Here is a 20,970-nt window from a genome sequence, read left to right as displayed (position 1 = left end):
ATAAACCAGAACTGCATAATTGCTGGTAGCAAGTCAAAGCTAGTGGCCTGCATCACATCGAATTACAGATAGAATGTCCATAATGAAAAACCAGGAAAATTCTTCCTCCATCAACTAACAACGGTTACTGCACAGCTATACTGTAAGAATAATAGATTGTGCTATACATATATATGTATTTGCATTTCTTACCATTTATTCATAAGAAAGAGCTTTCCACCCGAAAACCACATATTGAATGAAAAGAATTACCCTTTGCACTGTTATAATAAAGTAAACAAAGCATTTAATGTATTGTACACTGGCTATGTATTTCTGTGGATTTTAGCATTTGAAGTGATACAATGTAAAAGGATCCTCTGATAAAGCGAGACCATACAGAACAGCCACATTCCCTTCTAAAGACAACTTGTGTCTATGCCAGAACGAGGCAGTGATTGTGAGGTCCTATACCAGTACCTGTTACAAATGGTTAATCATAAAACACAAATAATCTCTATTCTTTAGTATCTCCACACCCTTTCCTTTTCTTTAGTTTATTACACCCACATAGCAACTACAGTAAGCAAGTTGCCTCTGACCTTGCCGCCCACGCTTGGCACTCTGGAGAAAGTTACTTGGAGATTTATATGCGTGTTTGAAAATGTAACACAAGACCCATTCTTGACTTCCTGGCTAACAGACATTGGATATCATTTATGAAAACAGTGTAGGTGATAAAAGTGGAACTTATGGCATCCCCGGGTTCTGTACATGGGCCCTATACCTTTTAACAAAGTTGACCAGGAAAATATGAAAGCTTAAGTTTACCTAAAACAAAAACAGCACAAGGGACATTACTTACCTTCAGTGAGATGCATCCCTTGTGCTGCTGTGTCCTCCTTTTGCCAAAATCTTCCTCGCTCCTTACCCCCACAATCTTCTGGTGCAATGGGGTTTAAAGAAAACTAAGGGTCTGTGGCAGTCTCTCATCAAGAGCCTTCCCTTTTCACCTAGCTGCTCCATTCATAGAAGTCATTACTACAGCTTCTATGAATGAAACAATCTATGAATGGAGTACAGACAGATGATTGATGGATTCTACACCAGATTCCAGTGGTGGGGGTTTGGGGAAGGGGTCAAAGTTCAGGAAAAAGAGGGGTAGGGAAAATGGGGGGAAAAAAAGGAGCAACTCTTGGTTGAAGTCACCATTTGCATAAAAGAGCACCCTTGGTTTTGAAACTCCTGAGTCACTGTATTAATAAGTATGCAAGTATGTAAAGGCACCTCTCAGTCAAGTGGTTGTAAAGGCTGAACGTTTTTTTACCTTCATGTATTTAACACCTTCTGTGTGCAGATCCCCCCTCAAATATTCACCTGAGCCCCATCTCAATCCAATGATTTGCACAGGAGCCTCGTCTGTCTCTCTCTCTTCATTGGCTGAGACACAGCATTGGCCATTAATCACAGCCAGAGAACCAATGAGTGGGGGGGGGGGGGGGGGCCGGGCCGAGCCAAGTTTCTATGAGTCTTATAGATGCATAGAATGGGGCTCAGGAGCGAGCACACACCAGTGCTCCACAGCAAGGGGGAGGAGCCAGTAGGGGACCCGAGAAGAAAAGATTCGGAGCTGCTCTGTGGAAAACCATTACACAGAACAGGTAAGTATGACATGTTTATTATTTGAAAATAAAAAACTAAGCTTTAATATCACTTTAATATTAGGTTAAGAACTGTTTTGGCAGCTGAATTCATGTTCTATTTTCAGATTTTTCTCTTATTTTCACTTGATCCTGCCACACTTCCTGTTCTAGGGTGACAACCATACCGAATCTAGGAAGCAGTGTTTTCATCCTAGGCAGGCAGTGTGTTAGGACTATATAACGCCTTCCCCTCTCTATGACAAAGCAGATGGTATTTGGTAGTCAACAAAGATAGCTGGGTTCAAAGCTAACTGATAACTTCCTGCGTGGTCTTCCTCTGTGGACAGTTATCAGCTCATGAAATTTCTGGCAGGACGAACAGCTATTTTTTTTCCTGATATAAAAAAATGCTTTCAATGGTATATTTAAAAGACTATAAGGGGACAAATAAGGGAAAGTTATTGTTAGAGTTTATATACACATTACACAAAATAAGCAGTTAGTAAAGCAAGTAAATACAGCATCAAAGCAGCCAACGCGGAATGAAAAAAAAGTGATAAAAATTTGGCAGCTCTGCTTTTACTCTATAAACCATAGGCATAGACTGTAATTTGTATAGATTTACATGAATATAGTTGTGGTCATTTTAGATTAACCTTACCACAAATCACTGTGTTGGTACAATAATATACCATTATTAAAAAAAAAAAAAAGAAAAGGAGAAACTGACATTCCTAGTCCTTTTCATAGCCTCACTAGAGTTCATTTAAAAGAGAAATATGAACAAAAAAACATTTTATTCTAGCCTATGAGGATGCAGCATCGCTGCGATGCTGCATCTGTCCCTCGCTGGCTCATCAGTAAGAACTGAGTGATCAAACACAGCTGATTGTTCAGTTCTCCCCCTTCACTCTGAGTGGCGTCAGCCGACAGTGCACTATATCCTGCTGTCGGCTGAAAATGGGTCACAGGATTGCAGAACAAACTGCACTCCTGTGACCTACAGGAGAAGTATAGACAAAATAGCTTTGGCTATACTTCTCCTTTAACCACAAGCCTACCGGGCACTTTTCAGCTTTCTGCGCTGTCGCACTTTGAATGACAATTGCGCGGTCATGCAACACAAAATTTTGAAAAGGAAAAAAAAAAAGTTTTTCGTTGTTTCTATTATAAAATTTTGCAAACAGGTATTTTTTCTCCTTCACTGATGTGCATTGATGAGGCTGCACTGATTGGCACTAATAGGCAGCACTGATAGGCACTGATGAGGTGGTACTGATAGGCAGAACTGATATGCAACAATGATGGGCACTGATAGACAACACTGATAAGCACTGATTGGTGGCACTGCAGGGGAGCACTGCTGGGCATTGATCATCAGTGCCCTGATGATCGGTGCCGATCTCTCCTTTGACAATTTTGGTAGTAATCGGCAGTACTTTCCCCACGGTGTGATCTGCTGTGTCATTGGACACGGCTGATCACGTGGTAAAAGGCTGCTGAGATTGGCCTTTTACCACATCACGTGATCAGCTGTGTCCGTAGGACACAGCGATTACGGAGATTGCCGAGGGCGCGTTCTGGGAGGATGTCATATGACATCCTCCCAGAACTGGCCGGCCACAGTGTAGCCGTCATTCAGCTATCTGCGGTCGGCGAGTCATATCACAACAAATCGCATTGTATATGGCAGTCCTTATGCTTACCATACAGACTACAGTGCCTTGGTTCAGCTGATAACAGTCTCAGAGCTCATTCACACAGTTCATGGCTGTACACCACCCAGATCAGCGTATTTCTGCAGCAGGTATGGCTGGATGTTCAGTTCATTCATTCAGTTGCGGTCTCTCATTCCTGTACACATCAATGACAGGCTGAAAAGCTCCGCAGCTGTCCGTGTGTAATAACAGGTGGAGTGTTTATCTGCAGTTAGGGACAGGTTTCCAGCTCTGGAAGTACACTGTGTGTACAGAGACACTCATCTCCTTGAGTAATTACACATGAAAAGCGCTGGACAGTGTCAGCCTGTCATTGATGGTATAGACTTCTCGTCAACAGCTGAATGTAATACTGACTGACTCAAAACATTTAATTCCAGAATACTGGAAGTCTACAAAAGTCCCCAAAATTACAGAGTGCTGTGCTTAATAAAAAAAAAACAGCTAAGGTAAAGAAAAAAAAAATTAAATATATGCTTTAAAATATACAGGCTTTGTGGTTTATTTTCAAGGTAACTAGTGAAAAAAGCACAACTTTTAAAGCAGAAGTACAGTTTTTTTTTATAGCTGCTGACTTTTTTTTTTTTTTTTTTTTTGGATCAAAAAGTCTGAGGAAAGAACCATTTCCCCATCAAATATATTCTCAAGCCTTCACTACAAAATAAAAGATGAGGAATGAACATTTGAACCTGGTTGCTATGAGTTAATGACTATACAGGCTGTCTAAACATGCCTATGGCACAGCCAGATAGACAATCCCATATAATGACCATTAGAAGACACCATCCACCTTGGCCAAGGTTTGATGGTGCAAGAGGAAAAAAAAACATCATAAAAGCTTCTTGGGGTGAAATTGTTGCCGGAGACTTTTCAGAAATCCCAATACCTAGATAACTGGAGCTGTAGGTGTCTATAGCATATTTCCCCTGCTTGTCTACATGGGCTTAAAGTGTTATTAAATCTATAAGTGCAAAAATATACAGGCTGCAAACCTCAGCACTTAACATGTTTGAATTATGTTTTTTGTTTCCAGCCTATGATTGCCTAGTATTAGTTGTCTTCAAAACCCCCCGCCCTGTGGTCCCGATCTTCAGGTGGCTTCGTCACTTGAGTCCCATGGAGCCACATTTGCATGCATCCTCCCTGCTGACACTATGTACGAGTTCCCTTACATCCAGAGAAGAAAATGGTGACGGATATTGGCTGGAGCTTGCACTGTCCCTAGTGTGCACTGCCTGTGAAGTATTCTACTTCCAGCGCTATCTCTAATGCACAGTGCATGTAAAGTACTCCACTACCAGGAAGTTCAGGGAAGTAGCACTGTGCACCTGCACTCAGCGGCAGTGCATTGTGACCACATTTCAACAAAATTATGGACCGGAGGGTAATCAATGTAAATATTGTTGCTAAGAATGTATTTATTTAAACTGGAAGTGTTGTTTTTTTTTTTAACTGGAGGGTTTTATACTACTTGAAATAATTGCACAATGTCCCATAACAGCCAGGCAACCAATGTTTTCAGAAGGGGTCTACAATGTTTCTTTCAGAACAGGTTTCCTGTAATGCAGGCCATAGATGGGCAGAAAAACGGCAGATTTTTCTTTTAAAAAACGAAAATTCGGTCGTTCAAGCGGCCGACGTTGCCATCAATGGTAAAAAAAAAATCGGCCGATTTTCATCCCTTCTACAGCCAGCAAAAAGTGTCCCTGAAGAGAGCTCTGCTATTTCTGACAGTTATTTGACATTTACAGCAGTTGAAATATTGTATCTATTTATTTCCATTTAGGATACAGATGTTTTTATTCGGAAACAAATAGATACAATGTTTCAACCGCTGTAAATGTCAAGGAACTGTCAGAGAACTGTCAGAAATAGCGGAGCTCTCTGCAGAGACACTTTTTGCTGGACTGGAATTATTCTTATTTTCATCCTACTTCTTCTTCTTCTTCATCCTCTTCTTCTTCTTCATCCTCATCCTCTTCTGCATCCTCATCCTCTTCTGCATCCTCATCCTCTTCTGCATCCTCATCCTCTTCTGCATCCTCATCCTCTTCTTCATCCTCATCCTCTTCTTCATCCTCATCATCATCCTCTTCATCCTCATCATCATCCTCTTCATCCTCATCATCATCCTCTTCATCCTCATCATCATCCTCATCCTCCTCTTCTTCATCCTCCTCTTCTTCATCCTCCTCTTCTTCATCCTCCTCTTCTTCATCCTCCTCTTCTTCATCCTCCTCTTCTTCATCCTCCTCTTCTTCATCCTCCTCTTCTTCATCCTCCTCTTCTTCATCCTCCTCTTCTTCATCCTCCTCTTCTTCATCCTCCTCTTCTTTTTCTTCTTTTTGTCTTCCTCTTGCAGGTCACTGCTCATGCGCAGTTTTTTTATCGGTAAAAAATCGGCCGATTCGCCCACTAATTGCCGCGAAAATCGGCCGATCGGCAAAATCGGCCGATTTTTTTCCAACTTTACCGGAAAAAAAAACCGGCCCAAATACCGAAAATCGGCCGACCAAATCGCCCACTAACGATCCAAAAATTGGCCGATTTTATTTTCGGCCGAAAAATCAGCCGATTTTCGACCCATCTATGGCCTGCATAAGTCACTTTTTACACTATTACAACTTCAGGAATCAGACTGACTATTGGAAATTTAAAGTTACACTGATGTAATTTCAAGGGCCTTCTGAAACAATTATAATGTAAATTCCAAAACTCTTCATGTGTAGGTTGCTCTCTAAATTATTTTGTTTTGTGTGGGAACTTCGTTTTTTTTACTTTTTTTAGCCTGTACTTATAATGCCTTCTATCCTGAAGAAAGCTTTTACTGTGCACATCAAGCTGGAATGTGTGTTTCTACCCACACTTTAGTAATTGCAAGGCACAGTAGGTTGAGTTGGAATGCTGTCATTTAGACGGTAGTAATGGCCCACATTTGACATGTAGAGGAAATCAGGCTGTTCTGACCTGCACAGTCAACAGAACAGAAAATAAACACGTCAACTTTTAGATGTGATGTAATACATATAGGCAGATTCCATGCACCGATTACATTGCCTTGCAAATCCAAGTGACAGTAGTGTTTGTTAAATCTATTTCAACTGTAATCGGATAAAAAAAACACGAACATTACGAAGATCAAACCTACTTTTTACCTACTGCAGACAAATGTAATTATTAAAATATTGTAGCAATTGCCTGTTCTAATCTTTTCTTTTTACTATAACTGATTGAAGAAATAAAATGAAACTAACAGACATACACATGAATACATGATGGCCCATGCAACCAGAAAATCTATACACAGAATTATAGTTTCACCACTATGTATCAAACACATTTAATGCAATGTGCCAGCAACATTTTCTAATGTCTAGATTGGCGAATGTCAAAAATTTCCAATGGAGTAAAGTGGTCCATTCACCTGCCGATAAACTGCACATATGCATACCAAATGAGGTCAGCTTGGCCTAGCATGTATTAGCACAGACTTCATGCCCATTTCACTCTGCCAATCAGAGCTACTTGGACTGGCACCTCAAAGATGACAATATCAGCAGGGCACACAGAAAGACATATAATACTGAATACGGCGCAGTTTTTTCTCAATAGATTTGTACACCAAGTAAAAAGATTTACAATATCATGTCAAAGAAAAATACTATTCGGTCTAAACTTCAGAGGGAATTAACGAGGTGCATTGGACATCATGAAGGAAGAAGGGCATAGTGGGCAGAGGCAAAACAAGAGAGGACAAAGCTACCGGGAATGCTAAGGAGAATCTCCTTGAGTAATTACACATGAAAAGCGCTGGACAGTGTCAGCCTGTCATTGATTGGTATAAACTTCTGGTCAACAGCTGAATGTAATACTGACTCACTTAAAACATTTAATTCCAGAATACTGGAAGTCTACAAAAGTCCCCAAAATTACAGAATGCTGTGCTTAATAAAAAAAAAAACAGCTAATGTAAAGAAAAAAAAAATTAAATATATGCTTTAAAATATACAGGCTTTGTGGTTTATTTTCAAGGTAACTAGTGAAAAAAGCACAGCTTTTAAAGCAGAAGTACAGTTTTTATAGCTGCTGACTATTTTTTTTTTTTTTTGGATCAAAAAGTCTGAGAAAAGAACCATTTCCCCATCAAATATATTCTCAAGCCTTCACTACAAAATAAAAGATGAGGAATAAACATTTGAACCTGGTTGCTATGAGTTAATGACTATACAGACTGTCTAAACATGCCTATGGCACAGCCAGATAGGTAGACAATCCCATGATATGACCATTAGAAGACACCATCCACCTTGGCCAAGGTGTGATGGTGGAAGAGGAAAACAAAACATCATAAAAGCTTCTTGGGGTGAAATTGTTGCCGGAGACTTTTCAGCACGATTCTTCCCACTGACACAAATGATGGGGCACTATTCCTCCCACTGACTAATGATGGGGCACTATTCCTCCCACTGACTAATGATGGGGCACTATTCCTCACACACTGACACCAATGATGGGGCACTATTCCTCCCACTGACTAATGATGGGGCACTATTCCTCCCACTGACACCAATGATGGGGCACTATTCCTCCCACTGACTAATGATGGGGCACTATTCCTCACACACTGACACTAATGATGGGGCACCATCATTGGTGTCAGTGGGAGGAATAGTGTCCCATCATTGGTATCAGTGGGAGGAATAGTGCCCCATCATTGGTGTCAGTGGGAGGAGTAGTGCCTCATCATTGGTGTCAGTGGGAGGAATAGCACCCCATCATTGGAATACCATACTAAAATAGCATACCATATTGAAATATTCAAATCTGATGTTTTTTCATTTTTATTTGGTGTGCGTTGGAAGAGGGGTAGTCTTATACGGCGAGTATAGCTCAAACCCTATATTTTAACAGGAAAAGTAGGGGGTCGTCTTATACGCCCAGTCGTCTTATACGCTGGAAAATACGGTAATATATAAGAAACTTACTTTTGTCTGGGTCCTTACACCCGTCTGAACATATGTAGAAGTTTGAGTTTTTGCTCCTGTGTGCGGTCACTTCTCATCTTCAGCATGGTGTAGCTGAGCAGGTAGAACTAGAAAATAAGTTTAGCTGTCATCATTCTGCGCTGTAATACGCAAACTGAGTTGTCAATTAGTAGAACTAGACAGAGACACAACATTTCAAGGGTGCAACACACTGGACAGCAAACTGGTTACATTCCCATTAAGGAGAAGAGATAATTAGTTCTGACATTTCTGGATCTCCTCCCTTTGGCCTCAATCGCACGAGAGATTAGGGCTGGTCTGTGGATTCCTGCAGCCAGAACCACACAACTCTGCCCATGTGAATAAATGAGAAGCTGATGTGCCCATAAATGATCTCTGCTGGATGTTGACGTTCCGTCCAGGGGTGATCATCCACCCCTAACTGCAGATAACCACATCATGCGTGAATACCCACAGATGTATCTGCTGCTGTTGGTTGTCATTCATTGATACAGTCAGAACAGTCACGGCTAAATGTAAACACCAGTGATTTCAGCTGCAAGTATCTGCTGATTATTGCTGCCAGAGTTTACAGACCAGCCTTAATCACCCTAGTGAATGAGGTCTAAAACACTATGAGCCCTGGTTCACACCAGTGCGACTTCAGGTGCGACATGCGATTTACAAATCGCACCTAAGGTCGCATGTAATGTATTTCTATGGTCTTAATCAGTGCGATCTGAAGTAGCGCAATTTCAAAAATAGTTTCTGCAAGGCTTTTTTTCCCCAATTTCAATGGAACTTGCATTGACTTCTGTTAAATGAAGTTGCAATCCACAGTGACGTCAAATTGCACTGATCTGCGTATTTAAAATCGATCAAAGTTGCATTCAGTGTGAACCAGGGCTTAAAGCTTAACAAATAAAGAATAGCCACAAGGGACATTAACTGATTCCCGAACGCTCTGTAGCAGATATGCGTGATTTTGCATTTCTGGGTAGGGGGCATACATGCGCACCCCTACCCGCGCTGCCATTTGCAGCCACAGCTGTCAATCACCAGATCCCGGCCGGTGATTACTCGCCAGCGCCCAGTGATTGCCGAGCATCTCCGTTTTGTTTGTAAACAAAACAGTTCTCCCTGTCAGCTCATGCACACTGCTTTGGATTGCTGTGCACAGTACAGCAATGCAAAGCAGTGTGTTTACAGTGAAGCACACAGACACAGTACACAGTTAACCCTTTGATCGCCCCTCATGTTAACCCCTTCCTGCCCAGTGTCAGTGCTTTTTATTAGCACTGATCACTTTATTGGTGTCACTGGGTATGTCAGTGACACCAAGTCAGTTCCCCCGAGTGTCAGAATGCCTGCTATAAGGCACTGATCGCAGCCATTACTAGGAAAAAAAATGCAAGTATCTATACCTCTAATTTGTAAACGCTATAACTAACGTAAACCAATTCATTTACACATATTGGGATTTTTTGTTAGCAAAGCCATGTAAGCAGAATACATTTTGACCTAAATTTATGCCGAAATTAGATTTTTTAGATTTTTCTACTGGACATGTTTAATAGCAAAAAGTCAAAAATATTGTTTTTTTCTCAAAATTGTCATCTTTTTTTTTTATAGCGCAAAAAATAAAAACCACACAGGTGATAAAGTACCACTGAAAGAAAGCTCAATTCATGGGGGAAAAAAAAGTTCGTAAATTTCATTTGGGTGCAGCGTTGTATGACTGCTAAATTGTCAGTTAAAGTAATGCAATGCCGTAATGCAAAAAATGGCCTGGTCAGGAAGGGGGGTAAATCCTCAGTCACTTGTTTGCAGTCACAATCACTTGCCCAGTGGTTAAGGGGGGTAGATCCTCAGTCACTTGTTTGCAGTCACATTAATCACTTGCCCAGTGGTTAAGGGGGGTAGATCCTCAGTCACTTGTTTGCAGTCACATTAATCACTTGCCCAGTGGTGAAGGGGGGTAGATCCTCAGTCACTTGTTTGCAGTCACATTAATCACTTGCCCAGTGGTTAAAGTGACTGTAAACATTTTTTTTTAAATAACAAACATGTTATGCTTACCTGCTCTGAGCTTACAGAGCAGCCCTAATCCTTATCTTTTGGTTACCCTGCTGGCTCCCCTGGCCTCTCCCCCCACCGAGTGTCCATACAACACACAGACACTCTGCCCCCCCCCCTTGTTCCTGCATCACTGGCTGTGACTGACAGCAGGTGGAGCCACTAGCTCCCACTGCTGTCTCTAAGCCATTGAAAAGGGAGAGCTGCTTGTACACAATCGCTGTAATGAGATTGGTCTCAGGTGAGTATTGGTGGGGGCTGGGAGGGGTTTACCTTCCTTCCCCCCCCCGATGTGCCCCCCCCCCCCCACAGTGCTGCCAGGATAATACAGCTAAAGCGAGCTGTCACAGGCAAATATCTAGGTTGCCCAGCTATTCCTTTAATAAACTGAAGGGTCCATTCACACCAGCCACTGTTTTATGACGCAGAAGCGGTTGTGCATTGTGGTGCAGGCAGTGTTGATGGACTGGTCCTGGCGCACCGTACAGTCCCTTTTTGTTCTATGAACGAACTTTATTAAAAATGTCACACAGTGACATTTCCTAACGTTCTATCAGTTGGTGTGCGGCGACTGCTCTGCATTGGTCGGGAGCGTCGTACTTTATTTCAGCGCACACCACCGCCACGAAGGCATTGTGGTGGGGGTGCGGTGGGACTGCACTGGAATAGCCTCCCAATGCAGTGTGATGGCACCTGCTGTGAATCTATCCCCTAATAAAAAGTATTTGCTAAACATTCACACTTTTCTACTTTTACAAGAGGAAATGTGTGCTTGTACACAGACATACAGGAATCCTGCATTCCTAATGCAACTTTATTCAATCTTCCATTGTTTTGCACTGCTTGGTGGAGTTTCCCTGGCTTTACTTCATGGACACACATAATCATAGTGAAAGCTGAGTGGCCGGTAATAGGTGTGACGTTCTGACATTTGCTATGCTTTGCTAACACACAGGAATCAGATTTCACAGAAGGAGAAAGGAAGCAAATGAAAGGCTCTGCGAGTTCACTGGAAATGTAAGAAGCAATCTCCAGTAACTGAGAGGTGGTCTACTCACAGGGGTGACTCACACCAGAGATGTCACTAGAAGGAAATTGCAACATATTGCATTATATGAATCAATCTGAATCATACTATTTCCCGATATACAGTATAGCAGTTCTAGAGAAACAGTAATTAAAAAAAGCTTTGGATTTACTTCTCAGTCTTTAAAGCTCAACTCTGGGAAACTTTAAAATGAACCCTTGCAGGGGGGCTACGCAAGCACGGTTGCTCGTTTTGTCTAGAGGAGAGGAGAAGAGCTTTTACTTACCTGAGTCTCCACTGTTCCAGCAGACATTGCTCACCCATGCTCTGGAGATGGACTGTACTTTGGCAGTCCATTGCAGGGCTATGGACCATGCATTGGTCTTGATGATGGCAGGATCTCAGACCATTGGGTCATAGGGGAGAAGATGTTACAGAGACCTGTCTAGCAAAGCAAAGGATTAGGTAAGAATCTTCTTTTCTGTGTCCCCAAACCTAAATGAGCAATTAGCCCTTGCAGTGCTGACACAGCCCTGCTGCAAGGCTTGGTTCACAGTGATGCGATGTGGGAAACGCACAGGATACTCCGCATTTCCTGCATCACTTCACATATCAATTGCATGCAATCTGCTGCGGGTATCAATTACTGCAGAACAGTGTGTTTGCCTGAATCGGATCGCATGGGTAAGACCAGATTCCAGTGCAGCTAAAAAAAAAAAAAAAAAAAAAAGTGCCTGCACCCTTTTTGCGTAGATGCGGTACGATTTGAGCCATACAAAATTATGGGCTCAAATTGCACTGCATAGAATCGCATGTGATTTCAGGAATGTGATTGGATTCCTGTGCGAATCACATGTGCTGTGACAGTGTGAACCGGGGATAAGGGATCATTTTAAGCTCTGTCATGAATGTAAAAAAAAAATGAATGGAGAGAAATATGACGCTGTCACTGCTGAACGGTTTGTTCTTATCAAAGCTCTCTACCTGTTAGGGCTCATTCACACAGGTGCAGAGGGCTGTAGACCGTAAAGATGAAAGTATTTTGCACTCAAGAGTTACTGGTCTTGCATACAGCGATAGCTGTACGCTGGTAACCACACGTGTGCAGGGATGGATGTGCACCCTTGTATGCAGTTTGTGTCCAGGGCTGTGAATTCATCCCTGTACACATGTAAATGGTCACGTGTGGTTACCAGTGTACCCCGCAGCCTGTCAGTGATTTCTATAGCTGACTGTACACAACACCTGTGATTCTGGGCCTAGAAATATACTTGCTTTTTTACATTGTATGGTCCTCTGTGCCTAGGTGAATGAGTCCTCATGCCGATCCAAGTATGCAAATCAACAGCTCTGATTTTATCCTGACTTCCAGACTGCATGATTGCTTTGGGTTCATGACTAAAATCTACAGACAGCAAGGCAACTAGCATTTTCAGAAGGAGGCCAGAAATGGCATCCTCAGTAGTTCCGTCGGGACAAAAAAAAAAAAAAACCACTTTAAACAAAAAACGTTTTTACAGTGTCTAAAAAGGAAGTTATTAAAGCAGAGCTCCACCCAAAAGGGGAAGTTCCACATTAATGCTTTGTCCCCCGCTCCCCATTAAGGATTGGCACCTTTGGGGAGCGTGTACCCAAATTTGTCAGATACCTGCTCCCACTGCGATCTCCTAGGCGGTCGGAAGCAGAAGCTGTCCTCCCCCTCCCTCCTCGTAGTCTTCTGGGACATGTGACAGGTCCCAGAGGACTACGGAGCCATTCACAAAGTGCAGCGCTTCTCGTGCATGCGCAGTGGGCACCCGGCTGTGGAGCCGCAAGATGTCACAGCTGGGTGCCCACACAAGATGCCGGCACCAGGGAGAGAAGACGGCCGATGGTAACAGCGGTGGTGAGGCCACCGCTGGACCGAGGGACAGGTAAGTCTTTATTTTAAAAGTCAGCAGCTACAGTTTTTGTAGCTGCTTTTTTTTTTCTAGGTGGAACTCTGCTTTAAGAACTGCATGTTAGAGAGTTGCCACCATTAACTTAGCTTATCTTCTGAACCACATGTTCAGAATTATTTGTGTCTGTTCCCATCCCACATTTCCATTATCTCGGGTCAATGGAAGGCAAGCTGCGTCTGTGCCAATCCAAATTACTGATCTTTCATAACTGACACATGAAACACAGGATGAACGCTTCCAATGTGCTCATGGGACCAGATCTTTCTTTTATGTTCGGGATTCATACCTGTAACATGTGGCGGAGAAATGACCTCATGGCTGTTACAGATACAGCCAGTGGGATCATACCCAAGAAGAAGTGATGTTATGGGCTCAACTTAAGATAGCAAATAGTAATGATAGAGTTCTTCTTTAAAGAGTGAAAAATTTAACACATTGCTTTCTATAGCTATAGAATATTCATTGTTTTTTCTTCTACCTTGGACAAATATGGAATCTCTAATCATTTTGGTGAATGTTAGCCCAGAAAAGTGCAACATCACAAAAAAATAGTAATTTATAGTAACCTCCGTTACATCCAATATTATAGAGACTTGTAAGCTAGCTGCCTTAAAGTGTATTTAAACCCAAGAATAAAAATTAATTTTTTTTCTTAGGCTTTCCTTTATTGTTAACTTATGATCCTGCTAATAACACACTTTCTATCCTAAGGTGACAATGCTTACTCCCCATACTGTATCTGTGGAGGAGCAGCATTGAAACCTTGGCTACTCTCTTGATTTGGACTACAAACACCTCCCCCTTCATGAACACAAGGAAGCGTGTTTCTGTAGTTCACAGAGAACTGGAAAGGTTGATAATATTAAAATGTCAGTTCAGTGCACAGGATGTGACAAAGACACCAAAGTTCTGGCAACATCAACAGGTATTTCCTGTATTGATTGAAAATGTTCTTAGCCTGAAAAAAAGACAACTAATGCAGCCACCACATTGTAGGACTAGCTGTTATATATTACATTTTTGTTCTTAGGTTTAGATATTTACAGGGTTAATCTTTAATTATATTTTGTAGAAATCCATATTCATTACAGCTTTAACTGTACTTTAAAATGCTGTCCTCCTTTCAAAATGTTCCTCACTTCTGAAGCTGCTTCTACCAGAGGCTCCCCATCATCATCCTGCCAGAAGCATGAGTACTCAAGACTGCCTAACCATGCATGTGCGGTGTGCTCTCTCTCATTCGCAGAACACCAAGCTTACATACTGCTGCGAGAGAGAGCAGACTGCGCATGCGTGGTTAGGCAAACCACATGCTTTCCAATATATACCTAAATCACTGCACCACAGATACACGAATACCTAGCACCTAATTACTTTTATAGTTCAAGCCAAGAGCTTGTTTAGGAGGTGCTGCACATCCAAGAGTAGGGCAGGAGTGACAGGGGGAGCCCACGGTAGAACAGCTTCAAAAGCAAAGATCATTTTTAAAAACCGAGGACTGCATTTTAATATTCACTCAAAGCTGTGATATACATGGATTTTTTAACATGTCATTACAGATGAAATAACCCTTTAAGTTTCATCATATCAATTGATATAAAAGCACTATTTGGATATACAGCAGGTGCGCAGACAGCGCACTGGTACAAGTCATACCTCATACGCAGTAAATACAGACTGCATTGCTAACAGATTATAGATATATTACATCTCATCTCTGCCACAGAGAACAAGTACACAGCAGGCATAGAACACCCTATAACATGTCTCAGCATATAGAGAAAGAGAAGTGGGACCCGTAGGATCCATAAACATACCTATTTATTTTGTGTGATAAGTCTTCACTATGCCATCAGTAAAGGGAAATCGGTCATGCAATGCACAGGCTCATAGAATCATGTAGAAAACACTTACTTTCTCTTTCCCCGCTGCTCTCACGTGCGTTCTGATGAAAGATGGAAAGTTCTGCCTCAATATCAAGCATGTAACAAGTGCTTTGCCCCAGGAGCCCTGTCTTCTCCTATACTGCCTGGTCCTCCTCCAAATCCTTTGAAATAAAAGTCAACAACAGAAACCACAATGAGTTGTTTTTCTAATTCCTTGAAACTGAGTCAGTCAGTCATCATCATCAGTATGCTTGATCTGCGTAAACCCTGAGAGACATCCAAGAATCCAGAGGGGTAATGCTGCTTCATCCTGAGCCACAGAAAACCATCACATTGCTCTAGTATACATCACCCTCCCAACTCCATCCTGATCCATCATCTGCTGCCAGGGGCTTCCACTATACATCCTTCAAATGCACAACAACATGTGTCCTTCCTCCTCTTTCAAAGGAAAAATCCAAATATCAGAAAAGCTTTATAGATCTTGAAATATGATGGGTGAAAGAAGATCAAATCGAATAATGTGAAAAACAATCCCAATGTACTTCATTAGGGTCCTCCATGGCCTCGTAGAAGCACCTGTTTATGTTTTTCCAAGCTTCGTCTCTCTGTCGTCCCAAACAAGAGGGATGTCAAGCTTCTGCCGTCAGTTTATAAGCTCTGCTCTCCAATCCTGCTCAGCATAACAAACAGCTCAGGATTTCGCAACAGCCTCTTACTTAACCGGGCTGTTCCACCTACTCACATTTGTACTAGAATATAAAGCAATGGAGACACAGCACAGGAAACTGAAGCATAAACTGCCAGAACCGTTTATTCCAAGAAAGACAACAAGCCTGAAACCAGCCCTGGAAGACACCTTTTACTTCTCCCCAGGGATTACTTTGAGGAATAACATGACGTAGATTGAATTATACACATTGCTGTAATACCCAATGAAAACATAAATATAAGCACAGAAATAAAAAAAATGTTCATTCATTCCAAAACAATTTATATCGTTAAACATTATCACTGAGCAAATCATTTAAAAAAAACAAAAAACAAACAAAAAAAACAAAACAAAAACACAAGACCCTGATCCTGCGCTCCAAATTTATTACATACCAAATTAAAGGTTTTTTTTCCCCAACATTATATAGTTTGCAGTTCTCTGTGCTTGAGTGGGTACTCCGGTGTCCTCCCACACTCCAAGGACATGCTGGTAGGTTAATTGGCTCCTTTCCAAATTGGCTCTAGTATGGCTGAATTCACACTGACGTGCAGTAAAATGCAGGGGAAATGGACGTACATTTCCATCCATTTTATGCTCGTTTTAATGGGCGTGGACTTGCTCTGATCTGCATTTTAGCGCACTTGTAAAATGCAGGTCAATGCACAGACACAAACAACTGGTTTTGTGTCCTGATCACACTACAACAGTGCATTGATCTGTGTTGCATTGTGTTAAAATGCATACAGGTTGCATTTTACCAGTTAGCTACCACCCTTTTACTGCTACAGGGCAGCCATTGTGTGCAGAATTACATACACATATATATATATACATACACACACACACACATATACACATATATGATTTTATATTCCCAGGTAGGGGGGCCCACTTGACTGCACTGTCACTGGCTCAAGAAGGAGCCAATCAACGTGTGCCGGCTGATTCTTGGCCGCCAACCGCCAATTGTCAGAGTGGATGACAGAAGAGAGATCTGTGTTGGTAAACAACACAGATCTCTCTATTGTCAGTGGGGATGTGGCAAAGCAGGGAATAAAAACAGTCACATCCCTTAGTAAAAACAGCACACAGTATACAAACACTTGTTAGGCACACAGTTAACCCTTTGATTGCCCCAGATGTTGACCTCTTCTCAGACAGTGTTATAAGTAGTGTCAGTGTATATTATAAACAATGATCACTGTATTAGTGTCACTGGAGGTGTCAGTGTCAATTAGTCAGCTCCCAAAAAGTGTCCTCCCCAACACACTATAACATTCCTGCTATAAGTCGCTGATTGCCACCATTACAAGTATATATAAAAAAAAAAAAAAAAAATTCCAGTAGCTATATCCTATAGTTTGTAGACGCTATAACTTTCATGCAAACCAATAGTGTACACTTATTGGGATTTTATCAAAAATATATAGCAGAATATATTTTAGCCTACATTTATTTGATTTTTTTAATGGATATGGTTTATAGCAGAAAGTAAAAAAATATAGTTTTTTTTCCCCAAAAAATTTTTTGGTCATTTTTCGTTTATAACACAAAAAATAAAAAACCCTGTGGAGATCAAATACCACCAAAAGAAAGCTCTTTTTGTGTAAAAAAAAAATTACATATATTTTATTGGGTACAGTGTTGCATGACCGTGCAATTGTCAATTAAAATAAGGCAGTGCGGAATAGCAAAAAATGGCCTGGTCCGGAAGGGGGTAAAATCTTCCGGAGTGCAAGTGGTTAAAGCAAATTAGGTCAACGAAGTATTGCAGTGTGAATAGGACACATAAAAAAACAATTTTCTTTTATATGTCTGTGCGATGACCTGCATTTCACAAGTGCACTAAAACACAGATCAACGCATGTTAAAAAGCGCATAAAATTGATGGATATACATCCATTTCCCCTGCATTTTACTGCAGGCAGTGAGAATTCAGCCTATGTGTATATAGGTATGCATGTGAGATAGGGACCTTGGATTGTAAGTTTCTACACACACACAAAATAATACTGAAAGATTCTTATAAGAACGTTGTACAGAATAGAGCATTACCCATCAATACATATACTGCACTATACTCCTCAAATCCTTTCACTTGTACTACATTAAGGGCTCGTGAACATGGGTGCATTAAAAACGCACAACATAAAATTCTACCTCTTTTGCGTGCCAGAGAAGACCAAATGCTTCGCACTGCCACCCGCCATGAATGGCTGTGTGTGGCTATATGCAGGTATACACCAGTACTCGCACACACCCATGTATAGCATTCAGATATATTCCCCAAAACATGGACTTTGTGCATTCTGGGTATAAGCCAGTTTTGGACAGAGCAGCCCCCCTCTCCCCCACCTCACCGAGTGCCCCATATCAAGCTGCTTGCTATGGGGCACTTATGAGGGCTTGCTCCCGAGCCTTTCTCTGTGTGTCCAATGACACAAAGCACAGCTCAGCCCTACACTTCCACTCCCTCCTCACTGGCTGTGATTGACAGCAGCAGAAGCCAATGGCTCCTGCAGCTGTCTCTGAGCCAGTGAGGAAAGGGAGAGATGCTGTTCTCGTACATATTGCTAGATCGTGATTGAGCTCAGGTAAGTATAGGAGGGAGGGGCAAAGAGCTGCATGCAGAAAGTTTTTACCCTAATGAAGAGAATGCATTAAGGTAAAAACCTTCTGCCTTTAGAACCACTTTAAGGTAAAACTTAAGGATATACAGTACACAGTAATTCTAAGAGTAGATATTTACTATATACAGTACATAGTTTACCAGTCCTTAAGTGTGGTGACTGCATTAGTTTTCTTTTTTGGCTTTTTTTCTCAGCTGGTGAACCTGCCAGTAAACTACGTCCTGTCCTGGGGTGACAAAGCTCACTCACTGTACTGTGTCTATGGTGGAGAAGCGTGGTCATCCTAGGGCAGAAAGTGAGTTAAGACTACAGAACACCTCATCTCTCCTCTATAAGAAAGGTGGGCAATTGCTCTGTAGTCCACAGAGACAACTGCAACAGAAACAGTGCGCAGGAAGGCGTCAGGGTTTTTTTTGCAATTATTGAACAGATAGGACAGAAAACCTTGAGTGGTATATTGAACAGGGAGGGGAGTAAATATGAGAAGTCCATTGTTACATTAAGTATTGGAGTGGGGGGTTGGTGTTAAGGGCTCATTTTAGAGGATGGTCAGGATTTAAGGTGGAGGTTGGGGATTAAAGTGGGTGTCAGGGTAACGTATAGGAACGCTGCAATACTTTGGGGAAAACTCGTACTCTTTTTTTTTTTGCCAAAAAGTAAAACCGCTATGCCATAATGAGAGGTTACTGGGCAGAGAGCAACACTGTAAAGTTACAGACAGATAGCCAATATCTAAAGTTTGTTCCTTTGTAACTATACACTGTAAATGTATTTTTTCTGGATTTGAGAGATAAAAACTTTAATTACTGTACTCTTCACACACACATTTTTATGAATGAATTTCCTCCCTGATCATTGACAAACATCTCTGGCTTGTAAATCTAGTATACCAGCTTGTACTCTGTTTTGCATTAACTTCAGGCATCTACAAGACTGCCAGAGCTACAGCAAATATAAAACTGGGAAAAGGGAGGCGCTGGTCTTCTAAGATTAATGTAGGACATGGCCATTGATAGGACGCTGGTAAGGGGGTCATTGCCAGGGCCATAATTTCCAAAGTCAATTTTCTGATCATAGTATGAAATGTTGCTATTTCAGTCTTGCGCTATCCAAAACCATGGTGGTACAGTTGCCTGGATTGGGTGACAATTTCATATCTATGGGCCAAAGCAGCATCTGCATGTGTTTTTTATCTCCCTCCCTCAATATTGTAGACGACTTTTTTCTTGGGTGCTCTGCGGCACATAGATTTGCTTTGCCAAGGGAAGTTGCAGTCTGTCCAATCACTCTATAAAGCACAGATGTCAAACAGGCGGACCTCCAGCTGTTGCCAAACTACAAGTCCCAGGAGGCATTGCAAGATCAACAGTTACAAGCATGACTCCAAAAGGCAGAGGCATGATGGGACTTGTAGTTTGGCAACACCTGGAGGGCCGCCAGTTTGGCACTCCTGCTCTAAAGTTAGTTTCAAGAAGCGGCACGGCAAAGTCGCTAAATATTTGGAGCTGGGAAGGTGATCCGTGTTACCTTAGCTAGGTAGGTCACTATTACCCGTTTATGGCTCTGACTCCCCCTTATTATTATTATTATTATTATACAGTATTTATAAAGCGCCAATAGTTCGCTCAGCGCTGTACATTATAAAGGGGGACAGAACATGTGACAGAACAATACCAATACAATGCAAAACATGAGGGGATCGAGGGCCCTGCTCTTTCAAGCTTACAATCTAGGAGGGAGGGGATGGTGGCACAGGAGGAGATAGCTGTGGGGGATGGAGTGGTAGGAAGAGTGGAGGAGGTCGGCAAGTTAGCAGGGGGCGGGGTAGGCTTCCCTGAAGAGATGGGTTTTCAGGGTGCGCCTAAAGGAGAGGAGAGTAGGTGATAATCTGATGGGTTGGGGCAGGGAGTTCCAGAGGATGGGTGACACCCTGGAGAAGTCCTGGAGGCGGGCATGGGAGGAGGAGACCAGGGAACTAGAGAGAAGGAGGTCTTGTGAGGAGCGGAGTGTGCGTGTTGGGCGGTACTTGGATATTAGGTCAGAGATGTAGTTCGGGGCAGTATGGTGGACAGCTTTGTACGTCAGCGTTAGGATTTTGAATTTGATCCGTTGCGCAATCGGAAGCCAGTGGAGGGATTGGCAGAGGGGGGTGGCGGAAACGGAGCGGTTGGAAAGGTGAATGAGTCTGGCAGCCGTATTCAGGATGGACTGAAGCGGGGATAGCCAGCGGCGAGGCAGGCCAGTGAGGAGGGAGTTGCAATAGTCGAGTCGTGATATGATGAGGGAGTGGATGAGCTGTTTAGTGGTTTCTGGAGTTAGGAACGTGCGGATTTTGGCGATGTTGCGGAGGTGGAGTCTGCACGAGTTTGTT

The 20,970-nt window shown here is 42.2% G+C and overlaps 1 long non-coding RNA gene across 1 annotated transcript in view; it reads right to left on the bottom strand.

Annotated features, from left to right (window-relative positions):
• LOC149462390 (uncharacterized) overlaps positions 1-20,970 on the bottom strand; it is a 169,817-nt gene that overhangs the window by 14,960 nt on the left and 133,887 nt on the right. The window contains exons 4-5 of the long non-coding RNA XR_016312655.1: positions 15,283-15,415; positions 8,326-8,432 (exon numbers count right to left, since the gene is read on the bottom strand). This is a non-coding gene — a long non-coding RNA (uncharacterized LOC149462390). The remainder of the gene's footprint in view (positions 1-8,325; positions 8,433-15,282; positions 15,416-20,970) is intronic.

Source organism: Staurois parvus, unplaced genomic scaffold, assembly GCF_062004578.1.
Source record: "Staurois parvus isolate SC_StPar_1 unplaced genomic scaffold, SC_StPar_1.0 ptg000175l, whole genome shotgun sequence".
Taxonomy (NCBI): Eukaryota; Metazoa; Chordata; class Amphibia; order Anura; family Ranidae; genus Staurois; species Staurois parvus.
Note: the sequence above shows the minus strand (reverse complement) of the source record. Positions and strands in the feature narration are given on the sequence as shown.